General features: G+C 36.0%; 2 long non-coding RNA genes across 2 annotated transcripts in view; one reads left to right on the top strand and one right to left on the bottom strand.

The window, feature by feature from the left end:
* LOC145684785 (uncharacterized) overlaps positions 1–22531 on the bottom strand; it is a 469860-nt gene that overhangs the window by 342081 nt on the left and 105248 nt on the right. The window lies entirely within an intron of this gene.
* On the top strand, positions 5143–21772 carry LOC145684783 (uncharacterized). Its single transcript, XR_014131396.1, has 3 exons — positions 5143–5288; positions 11767–11827; positions 19397–21772. It is a non-coding gene; the product is annotated as an uncharacterized LOC145684783 (long non-coding RNA).

Genomic DNA, 22531 nt, shown 5'->3' on the forward strand with positions numbered 1-22531 from the left:
AATTTGTATTCAGGGGATACAGGTAGAAGAAATAAAGAAAGGAATTAACTACGGTCACACACACACACACACACACACATATATATATATATATATATATATATATATATATATGGTATTAATGAACTATACCCACAAATTTCAACAGGTGATTCCTTACATCAAAATAAGAGAAAAAGTTCATGTGGACCTGTGGGAAAAGGTGCATGATTTTAGAGCTAACGTTGTCCAAAAAAGCCAAAAGTCCAAATTTCAATAGGCTGCATTTCGAATTCGAGAGACTCTAGACGGCATTCCTTATAGGCTTAAATCAAGTCACGCAGACACAATCAAAAAATGCATATTTCATTAATGTTCAATTGGTGTATAAAATATTCCCTGCAGGGTGAAATTCTCAGACATGCCATCAACCGAATTTTGAGATACGCTTTGACATTATGACTGGTCCAAAGTAGGCAAATGATAAGCTTTGATAGCAGTGACAGGGAGTAATTTGGCGCAATGTTTGAATGTTAAGGATCGTCAGCAGCACGGTCTCTCGTACTTGGAAAAACGCATGCTGCTATGTTTTCTTTCACGCTTGTAAGTGAAGAAAACGTGAAATATACTATGACGAAATACATTGTATCACACGTTATTCCGAACACAAAAAGCAGGGAGCTGCCGCGTCCTAACACTTCCGACCTTCCTCCAAAGCACTGGATGTCCATTGCTGTCAAGGCTTACCTTCTGCCTACTTTGGACCCTCCATGAAATCAGGGTATACCTGAAAACTCTACTGAGAACATATCTGAGAATTACAGCCCTATGGACTACCCTGTAGGGAATACCCTGTACACCTATTGGAAATTGATGAAATGTGCACTTTTGGATTGTGTATGCGTGGCTTCCTTTACGCTTATAAAGGACCACAATCCACAGTTTTTGGAACTCGAAATAGGGCCTGTTGAAATTTGGGTATTTTGTGATTTTGGACATCAATAGCTCTGACACTATGCACTTCTAGTTACAGGTTTATATGAACATTTTATCTTACTTTGAGGTTAGAAATCACCTCTTATAGTTTATCGGTATAGATCATCAACACCCTGTATATATGTATCGTGTGTTGTAAAAGTGGCGCGCATGGACCAGGGACCACTATTCTATTCTGCAGGTCTAAATTAAGCGAAAATGTTATATGAGTGTATGACATCCGGGGGTCTCCTTCAGCAGCTATGGGGAATCAAAATTTAAGGATGTGGCACCATCACAGATTAACTTTGAGCCATTAGCATTACTCTATGAATACAACAAGCTAGATTCAATCAATATCTACTTTATATTATATATATATATATATATATATATATATATATATATATATATAGAGAGAGAGAGAGAGAGAGAGAGAGAGAGAGAGAGAGAGAGAGAGAGAGAGAGAGAGAGAGAGAGAGAAAATAAATCCAACATCAAATAAGCTTAATAAGTGGTCGTTATTTATATTAGACCTGTAAACACAATCTCGAAAAATTTACGGTACTGACATAGCCTATATTATCAATTCTACCATTCATTTGGTTTTCTTGGTCCTGTTAAGCTTTTCGGAAGTACGAGTTAGCTCGATGTATTTACACAGTTTCTTGTAACACTTGACGACAGAAATAATCAGAATGATGTTTAATTGGAGCATAGGAATATTGAGAAAATATATTTTTCATTCTTTTAAAATTTCATTAAAGACCTAATGAAACATTATCTCGACTACTAAATAGTATCAGTTTGTTGCCGTAAGTAAATATAAATGAGAAAACTTCCTCTGAGATGAATTAATTAATAATATAGCTATGGCTTTAGCCAGTACACTTTTTGCTTCGATCGATCGCATACTCGAAAGCCTTTGAAACATGAAAACGTAAAGCTCCGTTTTATTTTTAATAATAAGAAAAGCATATTTTGTTTAGGGTTTGTTGTCAGCTATGTACCTCCCGCAGATCTACATTTCTAAAAGTAACAAGCACTTCACTGTGCTTACAAATAAATAAATATAATAAAAATAAATACTTAAATAAAATAAATGCTTCATTACAGTTCGTTAATCCCAATTGATCTAATCCGAAAAACTGACTAGAAACTCGATTTGTTCTATGATTCCATACTTCGATTTTAGAAACTTCGTGAGACCATGGTGGCTTAGTGATTGTGCATTCACCTCTGGTGCATGGAGTCCCTGCTTCGATTCTAGCTAGCACCAAGTTGGCTTTGTGGCGGACAAACTCTGTGTGCATGGGTTTCCTTGGGTTTCCATTGTTTCTGCCGTCTTCCTTCATTCCACTCTGTTACATTCATTCTCATCATCACCGTCTCCTTAATTTTATCCCGCATAATTGTGTAAACTAAAAGTTAAATATTTCATTTCATTGATCAGAAACTTCGGAAAGCTGGATTTCTTAACTGCAAGTGTGCAAAGAGAGCATACAAACATAAAACATCTCAGGTTCACAATCGATACTTCAGCGAAATTTTTAAACAATTTCCAAATGCAATGGAACAATGTTTATATTTTTGCCTTATCCACATATTTTCTAAAGTGAGTCTCAAAATTTGATATTCTACTACCCATTTCTAGCGCAATCATATAACAGAATGATATAACAGAACGTTAAAAGGATTGAAGTAGTGGCACTTTGAAATCTTAATTTTTTGTATCCATGTTTAATAATAATAATAATAATAATAATAATAATAATAATAATAATAATAATGCTGAAAAATTTAGTAATGAACAATTCATTTATATAAATATTATAATTATTTACTTACTCTATTTTTTTCTATATTCTTGTGTTTCGTTTGTCCCTAGGCTAAGATGTCTTTTCGTAATAGTAATGATAAATATTATTATTATTTCATCTACACGCAGACAGAGCAGCCCCAGGATGGGGATATTCTGTAAAACAGAGATCCGTGGTAGAGGACTAACTTCAGGTGCCAAAATTGAAAGTAATGGACAAAAAAACGTGTCTGTTGAAGACCATGCAGATGCAGATGATAAACTGGATGAAGGAATTCTGTGTGCTACGAATGATGAAACTGATTCATGTCAGGTGAACTTTATTCACGAAATTATTGGTGGTAGAACATCTAATCTCTCTTATGATTTAAATAGATTTTACATTTTTATATTTACTACATTGTGGTCTGAATGTTTCTCGAGTACTGGGATGATTTTACCTATGATTCTAGATGTATTTAATTTTTAAGTAAGTTGAATTTGTTTTATTGGTTTGTATATAGATAGAATATCTACTTCCGCCTGTTATGTAGTTTAGGTAAAAACAATTTGAAGCGTCCATTTGTATCCACAACGGTAACAAATTATTATGTTATTTAGTTTGAGAGTGCAAAGTTTAAAGCAATTAATTATGTAGACTTCCATTAAGCAGATAGGGGTGAAAATTGTATATAGTAAAAACGCGAGAGTTCAAATGATATGCATAGGTTTCTATCCAGAACAGTGTTGGTTGTTCATGAATAATAAATACAGTTTTCTGAAATCGTCCTTTCACAACTGTAACTCCTTTTATTTAGCAACCCTAGTAATCTCAGAAGTTGACTCAAAACTTTCTTTAATGGTTCTTGGCACAAACTATGAGCTGTGCGTCAGTCCAAATCCGAGTGCCTTCTTGGTCCTTTCTTGCACTTTTTCATAGGCAGCGATCTTCATTACTACGTGTTCTTGAGGGTATAACAATGAACAAGCTGGACTTTCTATCTTTCCTGTTTATCGCTTTAATAATCTTATCAACGTAAGTGATGTATCAAATAACACTAAGTACGTGACAGTGTTTGTAAAGACAAATTCATTTTAAACATGATTAGAAAAACAATATCGATGGCAAAAGATTGTCTTTCGGTAATTACGATATATACTTAATACAATAGCATACACATTAAAACTGAGGCTTCTGCGTTTCATTTTAGCGTTACCAGATAAGGTACATAAAATAACACTAATAGCTGAATGTCCTCTTGAAATGATATTTTATGCTTTAGATTTTCTAAAATAGAAAACTGTTCTTTGTCCCCACTTTATTCATTACAATCAGTGATGAAGTATATTTTTCTTAAGTATCGCCGTCTAGTATGTATTGTTTGTGTACAATATTTTTCTTTGTGCACACAATTTGATCACATTAATAAAACTGAGTAATTGGAATAGTCATGTCTTAATGTAGTTGGCTGTTTCTGCCTGCAACACTGATATGAATTTCGATCATATCGGATGGCAAAATAGGCTTGATTTTAAATAAATTCAACTACACAGTAATACCTAATTACACTTACTAACATTAACAATATATTTGATGAATCAGTGGTTTACGATGCCAGTACAATTTATTACATGGAATCAAATAATGAGAGGCAATGCATAACACACCACGTGAATAACAAAAGTAATTCCAGCGTAATCTCTTTCTTAATATTTTAGGTAGTAGCTAGCTAGTCGTGAAAAAAAATCACGCCACTAGAAACATTACAACATGGAATTAAAGAAAGTGAGATTATATATAAATTAGGAGTAATATTTTCAAGTCTGAAGCAGAGAACTGAATTTCCATTAAGTTTCCTTTGTCAATGTAAAGTTAATTTTCTGTGTAAAGTTAGAATGTGGTCAGGAAAGTACAGATCTTGGTATTAAGATGCGGGGTTAAATAGGTGTTTTTTTATTATTATTAAAATAGTATCTATTTCAAGCCTAAACAAATTATTTCTTTATAGTTTTGATCTGCATTATTCAGATATTGTCTATTATTTTGTAGATTCACCACTCATCAGTTTCTAACTTGTATAGATTACATCATAATCTGCGGACGAATTATGAAAAGATTTGTGTACGGTCCTATCTTTTCGTATAGACGGTACTCGCTATACAAATCAAACAATGATCATACAACTTTTAGATGCTACATCCGTTGTATCAAGTCTTCGTAAACAGCACATCTACAATAGTACAAACACAAAAGATCAAGGCAACAAGTGATTCTGTTATGAGTCACTGGTTGTTCAATTTAGAAGATATCTTATCAATTTAGCTTGAATTATATATCATGTCGTAAAACGGAGGGAGGAACAAATTTGCTCTTTACTACATGCTTGGAAGTTCTGTGATGTCTACTGCAAAGGACCCTCAAGAATTCTAGTAAACCAAGGAAGTCTCACTTAATGTGTAACAAGTAGAAGCATCAAGTGTACACAACGTAAAGGAGATTAGTATACTGTAATACATAAGGACCCAATATTTGATGGTACGTGTCTTGGAATCAACTGGGTGGGTAACGTAGATCAACAAACTTGATTCTTAACTTTTGACTTTCTTCAACTTGGGCAAAATCAATCTAGAGCCATCAAGTAGTTACTAAGATTTTCTGTCTCATGAACTGAAATACAGAATAAATATATAACGCGGTTAGGATGAACCTAACTCTGTATAAATGAAACTGCTCTTTTGTGGAATTTCATAAAGGGAAAACAAACGAACTATTTCAAATGAATTTCGGTATGTTTATTTACTTATTAAAGTACAACCAACGGGTATTATGGCAAATTTCAGTGCTTATATTCAATTATATGAAATATTCGCACATTAGCGATTAAATATCGTAAAACAACCTATATATATCATGTCTATATCATGTCACATTGGTTAAATTCGTATCGTAAGGGGCATGGGCGGATTGATGCAAAAGATTGAGCATCTGAGTAAACAACAAATTAGGAAAATGAAATTGGTAGTATATAAGTCATTATTTAAAATGAGCTGCCATGTGTTCCAGTGCTTTTCAAAATTCTCATTCTAAATGAAGAAGGATATATTTTCTCTATTCCAATAATTTTACCCTATTTAGAGTGAATTTATCCACTGATTGTGACTATATCACGGAAAAACGGCTAACCTGTTTGGAATGAATTTTTTGAACGTAGATATTACTTATCACTAAACAACAAGGACAATAAGGAACGTAGCTGACTAAACAATGGGGATAATAGTTAAGTATAATATTTGGGTTGCATCCAAAAGAGCCTTTAATAGAGTAATTCACATCTGTCGAGTTGTGAATTACGGCTGACTCCTACGTACCTTGCATGCCAACTTGTTTTTTTACTATGCCATTCAACATTCAAAGGTGTGTAGAACGTTCAAACTTTATGCTGAACTATACATTATTTTATAGATTTCAATCATTAATATTGTTATATTTTCTTTTTAAGTAACGTTTCGTACTAACGCGTTACATTTTTCCAAAGTAACTGTAACGGTAACGCGTTACAAATTTTTAAGTAACGTACTTAGTTTGCGTTACTTTTTTCGCGTTACATTTCGGATGATTAACTACAATATATGTATATATATATCTTTTTCGGAAATAAATGTTTCTCTCCTGTAAGTGAGTTTCTCAGAATGAAACAATCGAGCATGAACTACGTATGTCAGTGACCGACAGTCACCGACACGCAGAGAAACAGATAAGTTCGTAGTGTCACTTGCTGTTTTTGGAGGATGAGGACAGCCTCAGGGAAATCACGTGTACTGATTGCAAGCACCTGGAGGATTTTGTTGTAGATTTTGACAGCTCCAAATCAATACATTCAGTGAGTGAACTAGGAGTGCAATGATACCGGTAGTCTATTTTACTTTGATTGATGTTGTTTTTATAAAGATGGAGAACGAAAATATTTTACCGTTCGAACATTTGAAACAATATTTTTTCTTAAGAGCTGAGGATGATGCTGGACAGAATTTAAAAGTAAAGTGTCTGAAGTACTCCGGCGGAAAATCTCAACAACTAGGGTGCCATAATTAACGATATACAGTAAGGGGTTAATATGAATAAACTGTTCTGATGAGCAGGCCTACTTTATTACTAGAAAATAGTTTCCTGATGGTATATAATAATGGAGTTCTTTCAGATCAGTTTACTTATTCTAGATCCGTTCCGTTTAACTAGCGTTGATTATAGAGTTTGAAACTAGCTTTAAAAAGCATGTATCGATTTTAGAGTTACTGGCAAGTTTTGATTCACAACCAGTTAATGTGTTCTCAATTTATCAGGTGTAGTGTAATATTTCTCTATATTCTGTATTTTTAATTTTACATAACATTGTTATTATTATATAATTAGTTTAGCAGAATAATAATAAGCAACCATTTTTTGTAACACATAAGGATGAGCACGAGTTAAGATAAAACTCGACTCGACTCGAATTCAAGTCGAGTTTCGAGTCAAGTCAAAGGTAATATTCTCGAGTCGAGTTCCGAGCCGATTCAGTTTTTCGCGTCGAGTGTGATAAATGGCTTGTTCGTTTTAACTCGTCTTGAAATCATGGTATGATTACACTGGAAAGCGAAAGCCATAAGAAATGTAAACTAAGTAATATGGAATACTTTTAGTATTGCTCACGAGAGGAGACACTGCTGGTATATCGTGTCGTCTCGATAGCGAGACCACAAGAGATTTTTTTATAACAAGCCCAGCTCGACTAGGGTCAACTGAAAAGATAGCTCGAGCCAGCTCGCTTGGGGTGAACCATCGACTCGAGCTGGCTTGATTGGGATGAGTCATCTGCTCGGTTCGGCTCAACTGAGCCGAGGGCTCTAGCCGAGTCGGTTGGGTGAGCTGTTAGCTCGGCTCACTTCTCGGTTCGGTTCGATAGTGAAAGAGCTGTGAGCCGAGCTCCTCGAGTCGTTGACAATTCTAAATCCGTCCGAGCAGTTTTGAAGATATTTGTCCAGTATCCTATAGCTTTAACAGTGTTTGGCTCGAGCTCGAACACTCAATCTAGACCCTCAACTCAAATTCAGAATCGCGTGAATAATGTTCTTGACTCCTAGACTTCAAGATTACCGAGGTTGGCAATCAACTAGACTTTTAGTATTCAAATATAAACCGCCTATCTTTCATGTTTATGTACAGTGTTGTTATAATATAATAATAATAATAATAATAATAATAATAATAATAATAATATAAGCTGTAGTAGTAGTAGTAGTGTCATTGATAATAATTATATTGTCTATGTAATATACTTGAAAAGAGTACTCGAAATTACACACCGGATTTGGCTCGACTCGACTCGAAACTCGACCCTGATTCGAGTCGAGTTAGAGGAAAATTTTTGAGACAAGTTCTCGGGTCAAGCTCAAAGATTTATGTTTCTAGTCGAATGGAGTTTCAAAGAAAAGTAGCTCGAACTCGCTCGTACCCATCCCTACGAGTAATGCATTATGGCATTTCATCAATATTACATTATATGAAAATGTTCATATAACAAGTAAAAATTTGTCCATGCATTTACATAAAGCGAATCAGGAGTGCAACTCCTTCTCCTTCTCCTCCTCCTCCTCCTCCTACTACTACTACTACTACTAATAATAATAATACAAATAGCGGTAGTAATAGTAGTACGGAAAATTCAAGTACTATTTTTCTTCACATATTTAATGTTTCGGAAGAGCTCTCTCATGGCTAAGCGGTTAGCGTACGCGCCTTTGGCGTCGGAGACCCAGGTTCGATTCCCGGCGGGAGCTCATGTGGTTCGGATTCCACGTTAAACAGTAGGTCCACGTCTCATATAGCCTCGCTGCTGAAAGGGACGCTAAACTAAAATCAACTGAACTCAATCAACATTAATGTTTCGGACCTAAAAGTAACGCGTTACTTTCGAAGTAAAGTAACAGTTACTTTTTGGGGCAAGTAACGCGTTACTAATGCGTTACATTTTAAGAGAAAGTAAAGTGACTTGTAACGCGTTACATTTTTGCAAGTAACTTACCCAACACTGCTGCCTCCTATGGCAATGATGTGGCGCATACGAACAGCGAAATTCTGCATGACCCGCTGAAATGTCGGAACATCGATGCTGCCGATGATCTTCTGAATGGCAGTTTTCAGCTCGGCAATTGTTTTGAGGTTATTACTGTACAGCTTGTTACCAATTATTAAATGAATGGACATTGCACACCATACCGTCACCCGTTCAGGGTGGAGATACTTCTCCATTGCGAAATGCACTGTACAGTGGCATTTTTACTTGCAAATGGACGACATCGACACGTTGAGTGCGCATGCGCATAGGAATTCCCATCATTAATTGTGCTCAGCCACGCAGTTCCGACGTCATCACGCGAAACGTTCAGAAATTATGACGGTATTATTTCATATGGTTCATTAATTTTCACCCTTCAACATATATTTCGTATGGATAAATCTCTTTGTGCTGTATTTGAATAATCTTTTCACCTCAAACACCCGCACATTACAAACATACCAGTTCCTTTGTACATAAAAATATACTTATTAAATATAACATTGAAATTTGGATGGCCTTCCTAAAAGCATGAAAAAATATAAATAATTAAAATAAGACATTTCAGGAAAAAAGGAGTGAAAATTCAGATCATATTAGGTGCATTGTACTGCCACCTACTGTCAACCTGTGCCGTCACGAGATACGCATTATCAACGACCTTAGTAGGCATTAGACATCGTCAGAAAGCAGAATCGGGCGCTCCGCGGAACTCACGGACTTCGAACCTGGTCAGGTGATTGGATGTCACTTGTGTCAGAAGTCTGTACGAGAGATTTCCACAATTCCAAACATCCCTAGTTCCACTGTGTCTGATGTGATAGTGAAGTGGAAACATGAAGGGACACGTACAGCACAAAAGCGTACAGGCCGACCTCGTCTGTTGACTAACAGAGACCGCCGACAGTTGAAGAGGGTCGTATAGTGTAATAGACAGACATCTATCCAGACCATCACACAGGAATTCCAAACTGCATCAGGATCCACTCCAAATACTACGACAGTTCGGCGTGAGGTGAGAAAAATTGGATTTCATGCTCGAGCTGCTGCTCATAAGCCACACATCACGCAGGTAAGTGCCAAACGACGCCTCGCTTGGTGTAAGGAGAGTAAACATAGGACGATTTAACAGTGGAAAAGCTTGTGGAGTGACGAATTACTGTATACAATGTGGCGTCCGATGGCAGGATGTGGGTATGGAGAATGCCCGGTGAACTTCATCTTTCAGCGTGTGTAGTGCAAACAGTAAAATTCGGAGGTGGTAGTGTTATGATGTAGTCGGGTTTTCTAGGAGGGGGCTTGCACCTTTTGTTGTTTTTCGTGGCACTCTCACAACACAGGTTTACATTGATGTTTTAAGTGCCTTCTTGTTTCTCACTGTTGGAGAGCAATTTTGGAGGGCGATTGCATCTTTCAACAAGATCGAGCACCTGTTCGTACTGCACGGCCTGTGGCGGAGTGGTTACACGAGCATAACATCCCTGTAATGGACTGGCCTGTACAGAGTCCTGACTTGAATCCTATAGAACACCTTTGGGATGTTTTGGAACCCCGATTTCGTGCCAAGCCTCACTGACCTGCATCGATACCTCTCCTCAGTTCAGCAGTCCGTGAAGAATGGACTGCCATTCCCCAAGAAATCTTCCAGCACTTAATTGAAAGTATGCCTGCGAGAGTGGAAGCTGTCATCAAAGCTAAGGGTGGAAGGGTGGGCCAACATCATATTGAATTCCAGCAGTACCAATGGAGGGCGCCATGACTATGTAAGTCATTTTCAGCCAGGTGTCCAGATACTTTTGATCACATAGTATATATATACTATGTGATCAAAAGTAATAATAAATTATTTTCTCCTATACCCTTCATAGAAATATATACTTCTTTTTCTATGAAGGGTATAGGAGAAAATAATTTATTAATATATTTCTATTTTTCGGTCAGCACCACGGTTATATAAAACAGTATCTTGCAGCGTTTAAATTGAGGTCTGTGCAACTGTAGTGCTTTTAATAATTTTAAACTGAGAATCGAGCTAGTGACATCATAAGTTTCTTACTAGTTTTCTGTATTTTTGATTTAAATTTGATCCCCACTGAAACGCTTCTTTACTACTTCTACTACTACTACTACTACAACTACTACTACTACTAATAATAATAATAATGATAATAACAATAATAATAATAATAATAATATGCAGCACCTTTAACTCTACTGTTTACTGTTTATTTATATATTTTTTTCTTTTTAAGTTGCCACACCCTGCACTACATTATTAAGCTATAGCTTTGGTATAAGGGAGGGAAAGTTAGCACTTTAGGTACTCCTTTGGCCTGTTACGATATAGTGCAATAATCAATCAGTTTATCGTACTGAGTTGTATATAGGATATATTGGTAACATCCTTCTAGTATAGAATACTTCCTACCTACATTCTTTGATTAACCACTGGACTTCAACATGTGATTGTTTAGCAAAAACGTACGGTCATTATATAACTTTCGTAGCAACATACAAAATAATAATAATAATAATAATAATAATAATAATAATAATAATAATAATAATAATAATAAATCGTAAATATTAAACAAATGTAGGCCAAACAGAAGATACTTGCGTTACGTTACTTCCCAAGACTGGACGGCAGATGTATTGAACATGTCTTAATCTAAATCCGAATGTCTCTGATGCCATTTACATGTACAATACGGTTTGTGTATTACGTAGTTTGTCACTAATATTCGTTTTATTCCATATAGTTCATTAATTGTCACGCTGTAACAACGCTTGTTTATATTTGAAATGCATATACTATTCGGAATTTCGGAAAATTTGTGTTGTCTTTATTTGGAAAACAGGGCATTTCTTCTATATTAAATATTTTCATTTTATTTACAGTAAGTGCTTCCATTTCAGGGAATGCCCAGTGGTAGCCCATTCTTATACAAGTATGAAAATAAACTTCGTGAATTGGTAGGTAAGTAATGACAGCATTTTAATGTTTATATACGACAGAAGTTAAATTGAGTCTGAATTAAAAGATCAATAATTCAAAAGATTACTAATCTTATGAGAATATATTTTGAAGGGAGAGATAGCCGTGTAACAGTATATTAACAAGGGAATCTTCCGAAAATGATAGTTGTAGTGAATGATGTAACCTATGTCAATTGAAAGAGCTATAACAGAGATGAGTATTCCCAAAAAATTAACTGCCAATAACAATAGGTTCAAGAAATATACGGGGTGGAAGTTCGGGAAACAACTAGGTTGGACAAGGGGGAAAGAGCAAATTCCGCAAAACAGGGCCACGGCAATGCTGACAAGTGATGTATAGAAAGAGACTTTCCACAATAGGGAACAAATGAAGGCCACAAGTGGGGTTAACAGTATTGCCTACAGCAATGAAAAGTACATGTTTTGCAAAGAGCACTATATGAAGTGAGTGCAATATTCAGTGTCAACCTGTCATGTAGAACATAAGATATGACGTGTATAATCAATGGTACAATCTAACAAAAGAAAATAGAAAAACAGAAGTACGAAAAATACGGAAAGGACGGAGTTAGCAATAATGTGCCACATTTGATCATGAGCTGTGCATATTAGAATGAACAAAACAAGAAAACGCCAAGTATGCAGGAAATCGACGTACCTAGAGTCGAAAAGAAAAACGCGTTCCAAAGTTGCAAACACAGGCCATAAAAATCCATACAATTCTAACATAGGCTACTCGCTTCAGAAAAGGAAAATTCCGGCAACAGGCATTAGCCTTCGCATCGTTTGTGCATGCTCGTCAACATTGTACCTGCAATTTTCGATTAGAGAATGGTCGAAACAGAAGATACATTTGCAGCGAGCACAGCGGAATACTTCCAATTCGTCACATATGGTACAATGATCGCCTGTGAATGTCTCGAAACAGTACTCTAGACGTGTCGGAACCTTTGGTGGTATTTCTATCACATATCCACACCTGTAGAAAGCAAACATTTTCAAAGGCTTGAATAAACAAGCCGTAAACTGGTAATGGGTTAAGGTTTGAAGTTTCAGATAGTTCTCGTGGGACCAAATGTTAAAGTGAGTATCTGATAACACAAGCTCTGTAACGTAGCGCACAAAGTTCTTGTATGATCTAAAAAATAAATATCTAGTGGTTGTATCAGACCCGTACAACCAAGAGAGATCAGCTTGACTTTGAAATTCACTCCGGATGGTACATGCTCGTAGAGCAAGTTGGTGTATTTTTTCGCTGCCCAAGAATCAACAAGTAGCACAACATCAGTTAGGTTTCTTTCTGCCAAACTTGGCCAAAACACGTTGGCATAAAACACGCTTAAATCACTCTTACGCATGTTTTCGGTTGTATTTGGGAAGGCCTTATTATTCGGAAAAGTTGACAAAAAGTATTTGGTCTTCTGGGAAATGTCCATTTGCCCTCTGCCACTTGCACATACATTGGTGACAAGAGAGTTCCATCAACAGAGATGATAGGCATTATCATATACGAATGTGATGTTGCAGAGATCAATCCAACAACACCGTAAACATGTTTTGCACCTTTTGATCGCAATTCGCGTTGAGTATGCATTTCCTTGTGAAATCTACTCTGATCGGTATTCAACAATTGAAAGAGCGTAATGGCGTGACTATCAAGCATTGTCCTGATCTTGGTTCGGAAAGAGTCTGCCAAAGTAGCCCTTTCATGCTCTTTCGTAGAAAGCTGTCTGTTAATCTTGTGGGTGATCACTCGTACACCAATATTGTATCGCTTCTTAAATTTATAGACCCACGATTCAGAGTCCTGAAACTTAAGTCTATTATGTGGATCCATAGCGTGTTTGATGCGGAGAGCCCATACTCGTAATGTCTTGTCATGTATTCTGGCGCCAGATTCTTCCTGTTCCTGAAGCAACGGTAAACTTCGCGGTTGATATCGTCCATAGTTACCGGCGGGGATGAGAAGTACTTCTTGATCCGTGCGAGTTCCATATATGACCTGATACAGTGATGTCTGTGCATGACGGCTTTCAATGATATTCATCGCGAACCATCCGGATTGTTGTAATAGTAGTACAAATAAGCATTTTTCTTCTTGGGTGCATCATAATCTACTGTACGAGTTCGTGGACAGCCAACCTGCCAAGGAGACGGAACATAGGAAGAACTGCTGCCGCTACATCCCGACAACTGTGAGGAAGACCTGACACTTGGAGCTATATGCGCAGGTGTGCTCGGCTGCGATTCAACACACACTAAGTCATCACTCGCACCCTCATTACCTTCATTAGGTGAATCAAATATATTAGTACCGAGAGATATAAGTGTCTGATAGTGATCAAGAACAATTGCATCATTAAGTAGTTCCTCCTTGATACTGTGAAACGCCTGTAGATCCTCTGGACTCGGTGGATCGGTACTGGTACCAAATTCCTTAACCAAGAGACTGATGACAATTTGCGGATGCATTATTGAAAGAGTCACAAACAAGGAGGACGTAGCAATGAAGGGCAGATAAACATGTGCAAATACAGGTAATGGCTACAAGACGAGACGATACAATATTGTTGTAGTATTTTACAAGGCAAGAACTACAGTTTTTGTAGTAATATTACCTACAAAACGAAATGTTAAAACGTTTTCATGAGACAGGCCGGAAGTTTGGCTTGTTGATATCATTAAAATATTGTGTTCCAGTCACGTAAGCTGAATATTTAGCTGAAGATAGGACAAACTGGAACACAATTTCGGGCAGCCGTTTTTGGATGAGAGATTGGTGTTGAAAACAATGGAACAAAGGCGACCACTGAAGTCTATAACTCCAACATGGAGGAAAGTAACACACTGTTGCATTTTCATAGAATATCTCTGTCATTTGTGACCTGAACTACTTGCGCGATTTTAACAAGTGGATTTGTCGTGATCCATACTGTCCTGGGTTATATGAAAGTATGAAAAATAAATCCAACCTAGTGGAAATCAATTTTCTTCCAAACCTGTCATTTTGGGATATTGCGAAAAGATTTAGAGTTGTAGAACGTGTTCCATCGTTTCCAACACATGTTGTTACCTCACACCAACATAACTTTTTATGAAAGTAAAATGCGCCATGTTTATTTGTTCAGAAAGGTATATAACCCAGGATACAACACGGATCAAGACGAATACAACTTGATCGTTTCTGCTATGTTTGAATTATGAAAAGCGATTACAATAGTATGCTTTGCTCCATCGTTGGCAGCACACACAAAAACCGCTCTAAATAATTCTTCTGCAATTTAATTCTGGAGTCATTGCTATTTTTACGGGACTCGGGCTATTATACACACAATATGGATCAACCGTTAAAATCAAATTGATAGAACTCCCGGTCTGGTGTCGCCCATTTATTGTTTAGGCATGGTCTTGAAAGCTCTTCACCGCGCGGTTGAACATTTAACCAAGTGTTTCCGAACCCTTTCCCAAGTGCGGCACGTAAAATGTGTGACCTTTATTATCAGAAAATACCAAATTCAAGACTATGGCGAACGTAGGTAAAGAAGTCCGTAAAGGAAGTGAGGAACTCCTAGATGATTTGTGGGTAATGGTCCAAGGATTAATACACTATTAGTAAATTCCCCAAACTCCTGAATTTTGCCTTATAAGTAAATGCAAACGTAACTACAAGTATGATTTGGTTTCAGTTCACACAATAGTTTGACACTACTATCTGAAATGCCCCGAATTGTACGGGGAGATTTGTTGTATTTTTGAACTACTGCTAATTTCTACTTTTACTACCACACTACTAACTACTACTAATACTAGTAGTAGTAGTACTAGTACTACCTACTAGGCCTACTGCTACTACTACTACAGCGACAACGACTTTGGTAATGTCATTAATGTATTTCGCGACCCCAAAACAGTAGATTTCAATCTAATATCGGTCATTTTGGGCACTTTTTACACGCCCCCTGTCCTAGCGCCGCCCATGTGGGTGGTAGGGGTGTCTACTTTAACATAGTTTCGTGTCATACTGTGAACTATATATGTACAAAGTTCGACTGAAATTACTTCAGGCGTTCTTAATTTACTCCATTAAAACCATTCCTGGCGCGAAAACCCCATTTAAAAAGCATTGTGTGTATTTCGACACCCTGGAAAACGGGGTGAGTTATAGGGGCTAAACCCTACAGTCTTATCCGGTATATTTATGTCACATTTGCTCAAAATCTGTGCAACCGTGTAGGATATGTGGAATTTACAAACACGCATAATCTATGCGCTTTTATCCTTCAAAGTTGAGTTTTCTACACTTTTACTCACCCATAAGGAACTCCTGTGTAATTGGATTTCCATAATCTTTTTTCGCTTCGCAGCAATTTGAGATCACAATATTCGATGCCATGTTTAAGACACAACATATATTTGTGCCGGTCATTTTGAAAACCATGCTCCATATAGCAAATGTTTCCTATATGTGGTCTTGCATGATCTATCGAAAGAGTTGCTGCACGGTCCCTGTTGCCATTTGACAGTTTGAAGTTGGCTCCTGCGGCCCTATGATGGGGATTTTGGGGCCACTTGCTTCTCACAGACATTTATCACCCCCTGATATTGGTATTATACATTCCTGCACAACTGGATCCGTCACATTTTTATTCGTTTTGCAAATCTTTTAGGTCATAAAGCTTGGTTGGACACCCTGTATATTCCCACATACGACCCAAACATGACATAATGTTCACTACTTCTATTATGGGTTGTTGGCTCAACCCAACCATTTCATGTTCCCCGACTTGATATTGCCTCAATCACTCCAGCATTGACGCATTCCGAGTGATGCCTGTTGCCGGAATTTTCTTTCTGTGAAGCGAGTGGCTTAACTATATTAGAATTATGTGGATTTTCATGGCCAGTAATGCCAACATTCGAACTAGATTTTCCTTTCGACTCTAGGTACGTTGCTTTCCTGCATAGTTGGTGCTTTCTTGTTTTGTTCATTCTAATATGCACAGCTCGTGATCAAATGTGGCACATTATGGCCTACTCCGTCCTTTCCGTATTTTTCGTACTTCTGTCTTTTCTATTTTCTTTTGTTAAATTGTACCACTGATTATACACGTCATATCTTATGTTCTACATGACAGGTTGACACTGAATATTGCACTCACTTCATATAGTGCTCTTCGCAAAACACGTACTTTTCATTGCTGTAGGCAATACTGTTAACCCCACTTGTGGCCTTCATTTGTTCCCTATTGTGGAAAGTCTCTCTCTATACATCACTTGTCAGCATTGTATTTTGCCGTGGCCCTGTTTTGCAAAATTTGCACTTTCCCACTTATCCAACTTTGCTGTTTTCCGAACATCCACCGCTTATATTTCTTGAACCTATTGCTATGGGCAGCTACTTTTTTTGGGAACGCTCATCTTTGTTACAGCTCTTGCAATTGGCATAGGTCACATCTTTCACTGCAACTATCATTTTGGAAAGGTTTCCTTGTTAGTCCTCTTTGTAACGCTGTTCGTGAATCGAATTTTTTTCTAATTAATGGATGTACTCTTTCAGAGACATGATATTACGTACATTTTTACATGGTAAATATCTTTCTGTGTTGAATAATGTAGAAAGAAAATAAAATTAAGGACTTTAAAGCCAATTACATGACAGTAAATGTAACAAGACAATATGACAACTGAAAGCACATGTCTCTCTGTTCGGTCTGATGTACACTCATCTAGAGGCCATACTATTCAACTTATCTCAACCAAATTTCAAATTGGGAGTCTTCCTTTAATCCTCCACGTTTCTTTCTATAAATGTTTTCCCAGCCCTAAAAGAAAAGGTAGTTTCCTTAAAGATAAAAATAAAAAATCCGATTCTTTCAAAAATCAGTAACGCTTTTGCTTATAGTTCATAGATCAGTTTTCTAAAGACACCCCCATCATGTGGTATAAATTATTGTTCTAGAAAAGATCGACAAGAGGTAGTTTACTCTTGGGGTGAGTTTTCTTCCGATAATTCTCTCGAAAACAGCTCAGACGATTTGGTTCATATCTCATAAATAAGTATTTCATTAATATCCGACAATATGGCATAACTAACTTATCCTGCTAATAATTACGTAGAGTAGTTCATTCTTAGAGCTGAGTTTTTCGAACGATGTTTTCTTCACACGCCATGCGGCAGCAATAAATATAATCTTTAATGCGGTGATGTTAGTAAAGTAGCAAGTTACAGTTCCTGTTGATTTTCCCTGAATAGCGAACAGTTAAAGAACAATTTTACTAACTAATTTCAATGTAAAAATTGTTAAATTTAGCCACAAGTCAGCAACTTGGGTTTAGGATTAGCAACATTATTTATAGAGAAATGTATTTTTATCTAAAAACGGTAACAATAAATACTTTTCGCTAGATGATAGTATGTCAGTTTTAGTTCGAAAGGTTCAAACCTACAAAGCGATTTGATATTACTTATGCAAAGTAATAATAATAATAATAATAATAATAATAATAATAATAATAATAATAATAATAATAATAATAATAATAATAATAATAATAATAATAATAAGGGTTTATAGGTATTCTATAGAATTTCACTTTACATAGTGCTGGAAAGAAGAAAGATAATGAAAGAAATTCATATGTTGATATTTGCCATGCAGGACAATTGTAATAACTTTAAATATAATCAGCTGTCAACAATAAAATAATAGAAAAAATGTGCGTTGGTATGGATGAATTGAAATATACATTGTATATCTGTAAATGATCTACGTTGATTACTATTTTGCTAGGTAAAACGTTACAACGTTATTTAATACGTATAAATATTTCTAGCGTATACATGTTGTTTCTCAACAATACAATACAACTTGGGTACAAAAACGTTTTCTTTCGTAGTTATAGCCTGCCGAAAATATGGAAAAATAAACTTTTAAGATCCAATAGTATGAAACATACCGTAGTCAGGTTATGACTTTATATAGGAACTAATATGCGCTATTCAAAAATACATATTTCGGAATTCGAAGGTACTTACGCAACCATTTTTTTGGAGCCATTTTAGCTACAGCCATTTAAATTGAAGTACTTATCAACCAAGTCTATAAAAATTGTTGGGGAAGTACCGCAGGATTCTCAGACATGGATATTTGGATAGGGTACGTATTAGTTCCTTCTTAAGTTCTTGATCCGACTACGTTAGGGGCCAGAGTTTTGGAGCTATGGATCTTTAAAGTTCATTTATTCATGTTTTGAGCAGGCTATAAATTTGCAAGGAAATATTTGCGCACCCAGGTTGGTCTATACTTTTCGTCTTATCTTGGTGTCAGATATCACCTCCCAAATGTTGTCGGTGTTGTTTTCAAACACCTTGTATATACAGTTTCAAATTATTAATTTCAATTAGCAACATCAATGTCAGTTGTCTTGATTGGAAAAGAAAAATATCATACTGTGCATATTTGTAAGTATACATGTAAATTATTTGTTTACTTACTATGTAAATATAAGTAAATGACTAAAATCACTATTTTTACTAATCAAATTTCAGGTGTAGTTTTCTGGGGTCACGGTTGTGCTGTGAGGGACTTCCCAAAAGTATATGTGAGCATCATTTATTATCTAGACTGGACAATTGCAAACACAACGGATGCACATTACTATAGAATCACACTGCCAAGTTTAACAGACTCAACAATGACATCATCATCAACAACAACAATGCAACGACACACTTAATTCATTTTGTAACATCATGCACAATTATCCTGGAGAGGGGATCACGAGGATAAAATATATCTAAAAACTATAGTGTTCTTGAAGTACAATATATAGGATTTTAAACCAGCGCCAATCTGAAATTTTTGAGGATGAAACTTTATAAACAATGAGATACATTGTCCAAACTAATATCGTCTCGTAAATTCTTCACCAAATTGTATGTACATTTCCACCTTCTCCAACCATTTTTGAAATATTTAACGACATATTTCTTTAGGAATGTTTGTTAACTGCTCTTCATACGTAGTCGCACTACTTTCCGGTGACTTAATCGATGGCCACGATTTTTTTCTTTTATTGTGGGAAGAAAGAAGAAAGTCACTTGGAGATAAATCAAGAATATAAGGGGGTTGGACAAAGTTGTCTGATTAAGAAACTCCGTTGTTTGTCCAATAGTGTGTGCAGACACATTATCATGGAGCAAGAGGAGGCCGTGGAGATCTGAGATTGAATGTTTCATCCTCGCCGCTTCAAACATTTTGGAGAGTAATTTCGACACGTAGCATTTTGCTTCACTGTTGTATCGTTCTTTCAGAAAAGCTGCCACGATAGAGTCACATGGTGAGGAGAAAGAGCAAATCGTTTTATTCTCAATGTTTCAAGATTTCTTCCCTTTTTGAATGGATCTGCAACTGAGAAGACCTAATTGATCATTGTCACTTCGTTTCTGGATCGTACTGATTTATTAACTTACATAACCTGTGATGAATCGAGACATGTTTTCTGATAGCTATTCATTGAATGTGTAAACCATTCCATTGCACCAATCCACTCACGTAATTATCTGTTCATCGATGAGTTCGTGCGTGATGCGGTTGGTATGGTTGGTAGATATACACTTCTTCTATTTCCGTATTTTAAACTTCAATCATTGATTTCCTTGGAAAGTTGATAGGACTCACCTTTATTTTTCCATATTAATTTTCATTCCGATATCCTTTCTCGAGATATTTATTTCATATAGCATATTTTACTGATTTGTTTTGCTGTTTGCCAAAAGTACAATGCCAACAGCAAAACGAATAACAGGCAGATGTTCGTCTTTTATATTTACTCCTTCATTCTTCTAGTCCAGAGGCAGAAACACATATTTAAGTATGTTTTTAAAATGTTGGGAGAGTAATTTTTTTTTAATCCTTAAGGTGTTTTAACGTCTTTTACGTAAGTAGTATTTTATAGTCGTTTATCTAAGTACCTTCGTCACTACATTTCATGGCATTAATTACCGCTTTACCGAATCGAAAGTTTTCTCATAGTATGTGAACGCAGCACATATCCGCATTTTATATTCATTTCTCCTTTCAATGGGTTTCACCACTACTTGAATATCATGTACTGTACTGTAACTACTTCTTAACCCAGTTTGTTCTCTTGGTTGGATGAGGACTAACTTCTATTCTAAGCTTAGAGTCGACGCTGCGATAACCCGTAAGAGTATCTGAATCAGTCATGATTAACACTTTGCTTCTGTCCTTATATAGCTATGCAAATTCCAGATTGATGTCAAATAAGTGCACTTTAAAAAAATAAATCAGCTAGTAGAAATTATAGGTATGCGAAATATGTGACAAAGAACTGTATATAAGTTACATATTAAGATGAATATAACAAGTGTTGGTAGTGTTAGGTGGAACTGCTTTAATATTACTTCAAACAAATGCTCCTTCACTTACATGAAAGAAACAAGAATAAGCAGAAACAATTTTAAAAAAGTGTAAAATTTACTTATAATTGTTATCATTGATTGAAACCGTTATACTCTTCGCTATTTGTTTTTAAGTACTTTTGTTCCTTTATATATCACTACAGAAAGAAATGAAACGGTTCTAGCACAAAACATTTATCTACGATCATCTGTGAAATACAAAAGAAAAGCATTAAGGAAAGAGAAACAAAATAGAACTCACAACATCTATCAACATACAATATATTCACAGCTTTATTGCCAGAAGTCAACAAAAGATTTATTTTAAGTGCGATTTTGTATAAGTTTTAAAGATAACAAAGAACCGACCTCCATCTGCAGAAGGTATTTGAGAGACCCATGTGTAATACCCGATCTAGAATTAGGCAGGTCCTAGTTGAAGTCATACTCAATCTTAGAAGGGAAAGTGTTGATATTGCTTTTGTCTGACAATATTTATAATCAGAGAACTTATGTTAGTTTTATTAAATAAACAATTTTACAACAGTTGGTTTTAGATTTATTTTCGCAAACAGTTTCTCGTGCATATTAAGGTGTCGTCACACTCTGCCCTAATTACTCAACTACTTCTGCCATTGAACATCTTCTTGAAACAAATATTGTCATCAAAAACTATAATCGCCAAACTCACCACAAACATTTAAAAACAACAACCTGCTGCTGAACATTACTATTTATTATCAATCAGTGAAAGGTGTTGCTTGTTCAAATCGCGGTTTCGGTATGAAGATAACATACTGTTCTTTCATAATTCACCTCTTATCTTATTCCACAGTATATGATCCAGAATTGCGAAAGAAAAACAACAAAAAACAATACATTTTCATATTTCAACATTTCCTATTTACTGTCACGTCGCCATTCTATACACTTTACAGTAAAGTTATCTCAATATTGCACAAGACAAACATATAGTTGCAAACGGGAATAGACAGAATTTTCGTCATGAGACAGAGCTCTTGTAATAGAAACGTAGACTCTCCGGGAAGAGAAATCACTTTCAAAACATATTCATGGCGAGACTGCCTCAACTCTTCTCTTGCAGCCAACCCTGACGTAACCTAGCACATACGACTTTTGGATAACATTAGTTAGAGACAAGTTCACATATCTTATTATAGTCACTCTGCACAGATAGAAAATACGATTCTTTTACTCTACAATCATATATATATATATATATATATATATATTTGCAGA

The sequence above is a fragment of the Thermobia domestica genome, chromosome 5, assembly GCF_964235325.1.
Source record: "Thermobia domestica chromosome 5, izTheDome1.hap1.1, whole genome shotgun sequence".
Lineage (NCBI taxonomy): Eukaryota > Metazoa > Arthropoda > Insecta > Zygentoma > Lepismatidae > Thermobia > Thermobia domestica.